Source organism: Eschrichtius robustus, chromosome 18 (assembly GCF_028021215.1).
Source record: "Eschrichtius robustus isolate mEscRob2 chromosome 18, mEscRob2.pri, whole genome shotgun sequence".
NCBI lineage: Eukaryota > Metazoa > Chordata > Mammalia > Artiodactyla > Eschrichtiidae > Eschrichtius > Eschrichtius robustus.
The window spans coordinates 70,366,174-70,373,488 of NC_090841.1; positions in this window are offsets into that span (position 1 = coordinate 70,366,174).

A 7,315-nucleotide genomic window follows, 5' to 3' on the forward strand; every position below is an offset into this window, starting at 1 on the left:
CGCTCTAGAGCCCGTGAGCCACAACTACTGAAGCCCGCGCACCTAGAGCCCGTGCTCCGCAACAAGAGAAGCCACCACAGTGAGAAGCCCGCGCACCACGACGAAGAGTAGCCCCTGCTCACCTCAACTAGAGAAAGCCCACACGCAGCAACGAAGACCTAACACAGCCAAAAATAAATAAATAAATAAATTTATTTTTTAAAAAAAACACTTATAGGTAATTTCCTGGCAGTCAGTGGTTAGAACTTGGCGCTTTCACTGCGGTTGCCTGGGGTTCAATCCCTGGTCAGGGAACTAAGATCCCGCAAGCCAAGCTGTGTGGCATGGCCAAAAATAAATTTTAAAATAAATAAAAGTTTTAAAAAATTAAAAAAACACACCTCAACAATGAAAAGACAACCTAATTAAAAAAATGGACAAATGATCTGAATAGATACTTCTTCAAAGATATACAAATGGTCCATAAGCACATGAAAAGATGTTCAGCATCATTAATCATTAGGAAATTGCAAATCAAAACCACAGGGAGGTACCACTTCACACCCACTAGGATGACTATAATCAAAAATACAGACAATAACAAATGTCGGCAAGGATGTGGAGAAATTAGGATCCTCATATATTACTGGTAGAATTATAAAACTTTAAAAAATAGTTTGGCACTTCCTCTAGAAGTTAAACATAGAATTACCATATGACCCAGGAATTCCACTCCTAGGTATATACCAAAAAGAGTTAAAAACATATATCCACATAAAAATTCGTACATAAACGTTTATAGCAGCATTATTCATAATAGCCAAAAAGTGGAAACAACCCAAATGTCCCTCAGTTGATGAATGGATAAACAAAATGTGGTATATCCACATGATGGAATATTATTCAGCTATAAAAAGGGAGGTAGAGCTGATTTATGCCACAACAGCTACAAACCTTAAAAACAGTATGCTAAGTGAAAGCAGCCAACACAAAAGGTCAAATATTGCATGATCCTATTTATATGAAATGTCCAGAATAAGTAGATTTGTGGTTGCCAGAAGCTGGGGGGAAGGGAACATGAGGAAGTAACTGGAAGTAACTGCTGTTGGGCATGGGGTTTCTTATTGGTGCAAAAAAAAATGTTCTGGAATTAGATAGTGGTGATGGTTGCACAACTTTGTGAATATACTAAAACCACTGAATGGTACACTTTAAAGGGTGAATATTATGGAATGTGAATTACATTTCAATACAAGAAAAAGAGGATTTATTTTGGGCAAGAAGAAATTTACTCCAAATGAGAGATCTGAGATAGAAGAAAGAATGGTGAACAAATAAACTAATAAATATGTGAGCATATCTAAATAAATACTATATCAGACAAAAACAGTGATGCCTAATTTGTGGAGCTTAAATCAACCTCAAATATCAAACAACTATATATAAAGCAGGATGGTATTTGACAGGACAGTATGTGCAGGTTCTTATATTGTTCACGAGGAAAATACTGATTAGGTTTAGAATTTGTTAAATGTAACTGTCTAGGATGTTCATAGTATATAAATAGAGTGTTTCTCTTCCAAACTAGTAATGTGAAAAAGTAAAAATGGAAAAAACGATTCAGTAGAAAAGGAAGTAAGAAAAGAGAGGGAGTAAAAATATAGGAAAAGTGCAACAAATGGAAAAAATAAAATAAGCCGGTAAAAAGAAATCCCAATATATTAGTAACAACAATAATTATAAATGGACTTATACTCCCAGTAAAAGACCAAGATTGACAACATGAATTAAGAAGCAAAAGCCATATATATGCTGTTTATAAGAGATACACCTAAATCATAAAGAAAAAGAAAGGTGGAATATAGAAGGATAGAAAAAATTTATACTAGGCAAATACTAACCAAAATAAAGTTTAGCATAGGTATATTATGATCAAAGTAGAGAGATTTAGGGCAAAAATCATTACAGAGTTAAAGAGATTTACTAAAGAATAACTTAAAGAAAAGTTCAAAACTTCAATTCCCCAGGAGGATATAACAATTCTAAACTTGTATGCACCTAAAAGTATCTGCCTCAAAATATATAAAGACATGGGCCATTCAGGACTTTTCATAAAAATAATATTTCCCCAAAATTATTGAATATCTTTTTTTCCTGAGGCTTCACGTTCAGATTATACTTTAAAACTCTCTAGATAAGAGTCAAGTGTTAACAAAGAGTTGAAAATATTCTAAACTCTATTTCTTAAAAAGATTATGAAATGTCTCAATATACTCTGAAAGAGGATGTCAACAAAATGGAATTTTTTAAGCCATAAAAGAACACAAAAGGATATCATTCAATACCCTTTCAAATATGAAATCATTATGTAATATCCAGTTGTCTCCTACATTTCGTATAATCATTAGTACTTATGATTGAACTGTATTAGACTATAGCATAGAGCATCATTTCAGGTTTGAACTATCCTTTTTATAGTAAATAGTTACTTTGCTACAAGACTAATAATAAAGTAGGAGGAGAATATTAAATTAAATTACCTGGAAAAAAAAGACATCAGTTTTTAAATTAGCATTTGTTACCAGCCATATTCATTCTATCCACCTTTCTTTAAAGGGCAGCACCAACAGTTTGCCACCATTTTTCTAGGAAAAGGAATACAAATTGCATTTTTTTAATGTTGCAGAGATCCTTTCAAGAGGTGAATATAGGGACTTCCCTGGTGGTGCAATGGTTAAGAATCCGCCTGCCAATGCAGGGGACATGGGTTTGAGCCCGGGAAGATCCCACATGCCGCGGAGCAACTAAGCCCGTGCGCCACAACTACTGAGCCTGCGCTCTAGAGCCCGCGTGCCACAGCTACTGAGCCGGCGTGCTGTAACTACTGAAGCCTGCGCACCTAGAGCCTGTGCTCTGCAACAAGAGAAGCCACTGCAATGAGAAGCCTGCGCACCGCAACGAAGAGTAGCCCCCGCTCGACGCAACTAAAGAAACCCAGCGTGCAGCAACGAAGACCCAACGCAGCCATAAATAAATAAATAAATAAATAAATAAATAAATAAATAAATAAATAAATAAATAAATAAATAAATAAATATTTAAAAAATAAATAATGATAGAATGTTTCAAGAAATTGTTGTCAGAGCTGTTTACTATGCACCCAGAGAGGGTTCAGATTGCGAGATGAAACTCCCTACCCCAAGGCTAAGGAGATATTTTCATCACCAAGTTCTCTCTCTTTTTGAATTAGCCTCAGATTTTCCCTCCCTTTTAACAGCTCATCACCAGCAGTTTTGCTCTCATCTGTGAACACCGTTCATAAACTACAAAGGTTGACTGACACCAAAAAGGCAAATGATGTTTGTTCATCTCATTTTTCGTTTTGTAATGTGCAGTTCAGAGTTTTGTTAATATTCTTTGTAGCAGTTTGTATTACAAAGTCTAAGCTTGTCATGTCATCATTTAATAAAAGAGAGCTGGCAACTGATGTGGAGTGAAAATTGTCTAATATCACTGAATCTCAACAACCTGTTATTATTTCTATACTAGATGTAATCAAATAATGATCATATATAATCACAGTGAACGCATAATCATAATTGTTTGGTTTAAAAGTGCTGTTGTTGAAACGATTCTGACCTTATCAAATGAATTCCCACAATATTCCTGCAAGATAAGTGAGTTAAAGTTCATGTCACAGATGAGCTATAGAAACACAAATAGAGATGTACTCCTAGATAACTTATCTCTCCAAACATGCTCCAATGGGATTTGTGTATCAAGAATGTATCTGAGGAAGTAACTAGAGCTTTCTCCTCAATTATTTCCATTGTAGGTAAGGCTTTTCAATGAGCCAATAAAGCAGAAATTAGGCAGGAATTCTGCATGATTTTAAAATGTCTACCTGGTTAAAACTGACTAGCTGAAATATGACCTAAAAGCCAGTTTCCTTTGGAAAAGATTTATTTAGCAAAATTTACACAATTTTTCTAGGAAATATAGTAATAAGAATACAAACACAGAGTTTAAACAGATAGGGGGATACAGTCGACAATGAAAGAAATGAGAATCAGGGGTAAAAATTGAGCTTAGAAAGGGTTATGCTTCTTAAAAATATAAAATTTCTCATAGCAGAAAAATGTTGATCTCTAAATGCCTTTTTCCAGGCTTAGGCTCCAGAAGAATGTGGGCCAGGATGAATGGCAGAGGAACAGGGCCAAAGAGAATCTGTGGTTAGCACAAAGAGAACTGGCGTGGCCTCCCCTACATTGTTCCTGGTGGAAACCTTAAGGCAGAATCCCTTTCCACTTGCGAAAAAGGTCCAGTGTCTAAAAGGGCAATGATTCTGTTGAGGACTGGCTACGTAATTTGCCATAATCTACATGATCTGTTCAGGACTGCCTACATAATTTTCAGAGCCCCGTGGAAAATGAAAATGTGGGGCTTCTTATTCGAGAAGAATTTTAAGAGCCCGAAGGCCCTTCTAAGTAAGCTCAGGCCTGGAGGCCCCCTTCACCAACAGCCATTAACGCTTTATATGATCCCAAGGTGGTAGGGAGGTGCTCAGGGTTACAAGGTAATGGCTATTTATCAGCCAGTAAGGACATAGTTTTCAGTGTTTTAGCAACAGGTCCTGTAGTACCAGCTGTATCAGCTTTAACATCAACCAGACATAGAAAGAGCATCACCATTGAGTATATATGGGAATGTTACAGACCTACCTTAAAGTTTTCAACAGATTGTAGAATGAACAAGTAAGCAGAACACATCCTCTTGACTAATGGGGTAGAAATGTATGTATATACAGTAAACTCTAAAATAAGTAAATAATAAACCCCAAAAGATGGGATCTATGATCACCCAAAAGCAAATCTGAATAAACTGATACCAAGGACTTCAAGAGAAAGAAAAGGTGAAAACAATACTATACAGAAGCACTGAGAGCAGCACTCAAAGGCTAAGCTGTGTTCTAACCATGACCATGGACGTGGCCATGAAGAGGAGAACTAATACAGAGATGCTGTGTAAAAGCTTACCCAGCAAAACCAAATCCCAGCCATGACTTAAGAATACATTAAGGGCTTCACACCCATTCAAACAGCTATTATCCAAAAAACAGAAAATAAAAAGTATTGGCAAGGATGTGGAGAAATTGCACTGTTGGTGGAGTGTTGCAGCTGCTTCCACACTGTGGAAAACATTATGGTGTTTCCTTGAAAATTAAAAAGAGAACTACCATATCCAGCAATTCCACATCTGGGCATATATCCAAAAGAATTGAAAACAGGGTTTGGAAGAGATATTTGTACACCCATGTTCACAGCAGTATTATTTACAATAGCCGAGGTGGAAACAACTCAAGTGTCCAATTATGGTTGAACTGATGAACAGAATGTGGTATATACATGCAAAGGAATATTATTAAGCCTTAAAAAGGAAGGAAATTCTGACACATGCAACAACATGAATGAACCTTGTGGACATTACGTTAAGTGAAGTAAGATAATCACAAAACGACAAATACTATAGAATTCCACTTAATGAGATATGTAGAATAGTCAAAATTCATAGAGACAGAAAGTAGAATGGTGGTTGCCTGGGCCTGGGTAGAGGGAGGAATGGGGAGTTAGTGTTTAATGGGTACAGAGTTTCAGTTTGGAAAGATGAAAAGAGTTCTGGAGGTGAATGGTGGTGATGGTAATATAACAATGTAAATGTTCTTAATACCAGTGATCTGTATATTTTTAAATGGTTAAGATGGTAAATTTTATGTCATGTATATTTCACCACAATTAAAAAATGTATAATAGATATAAAACTTACAGAATTTCAAGAGGCCCTCTTCTAGAAAAAGAATACAAAATTATAAATACCAAATTGGGTACAAAAGTGGATATTTAGTATAAGAAAAATCACACAAATTACAATTTTTAAAGATACTAAATACCACAAACATTACAAAATCCAGAAACATAACAGTGTTTCTAACTAATTAACTTCCTCATGCATCTCTGAAATGCTTTTTTTCCTACAATATTTGTCTGCATACATTCTGATAGTCTCTTCAAAAGACAATGATTTTTGTACTGCTTTTTATGGTGAGTATAGAAAGAAAATTCAGTCTTCCCTCGAGCATACTTAATTGAAATTTTCTGTTATTGATAACTTAGAACAGATTTATTTCAACTTTGCAACTAGTTGCTAGTAACGTAACTCTCTTGGATTTTGTCAAATTTGAAGGAAGCAAAGAAGTTTCATAGATGAGCTGTAAGATTTCAGAATATTTTAAGTATTTTGGGGTCAATGTCTTCAAATTGACAATATTAAATAGCCAGTTTGTCATCAAAGTCCTCAGTGTACTGGAGGATTAAGAGTTTTATATTCTCCTTATCAATGTCAACGTTTCATGTTTAATCTGTAAGAATTTAAAATTCCTTTCCAATGAGTTCATATAATTCACAACTCTTCACTAATCGGATTTTCAAACAATCCAAATACCATTTATTTCTCCTGATAGACTGTCCCTTCCTCATAGTGAATGATTGGTTTTAGTATGATCTGAAAGTCTGTGTTATGCTTTCCTTCTCCATGTCCGAATAACTTCTATTGACTTAATCACTCATCTTAACTGCTTTGTTTCATATTCTAGTAATTTTACCTGAATTTTCTCTCAATTTTTTAGTAAATGAATTTAAAGAATGTAAAATAAGCTACCCTTATGTCTAAATAGGAGTTTATAGTTTCTTGTGTGTTTTTGTTAAAATGTTCCCAAACATCTTTCTCGATTGCAGTTAATATAGTGTATTCCTAACTCAACCTTCCCTTAGCAAATCTGAAAACTGTCCATGAAGGAAGTTGAGATGGAAAGACACAGTGGGGTTAACTGATTGCAGTTAAAATATCCTACTTCAACAAATTTTTAAATACTTAACGCAACTAAGACCCAATGCACAGCAGAAACTAACACAGCACTGTAAAGCAATTATACTCCAATAAAGATGTTTAAAAAAAAGACCCAATGCAGCCAAAAATAAATAAAATAAACAAATAAATGATAAAATAAATCTTTAAAAAAAACCCAAAAAAACCTTAAGACCATAATTTTGTGTCTCTATGAGATGACGGATGTTCACTAAGCTTGTTGAGATAACCATTTCATGATGTGAGTCAAATCATTATACTGTGCACCTTAAACTTATCCAGCGCTGTATGTCAATTATATTTCAATAAAACTGGAAGGAAAAAAAAGCAAAGGTGATTTTTATTTGCTTAGCAAGATGTCCCAATAAGTGAGACAGGTAGGTTACAGAGTAGTATATACAGTATGTAAAATTCA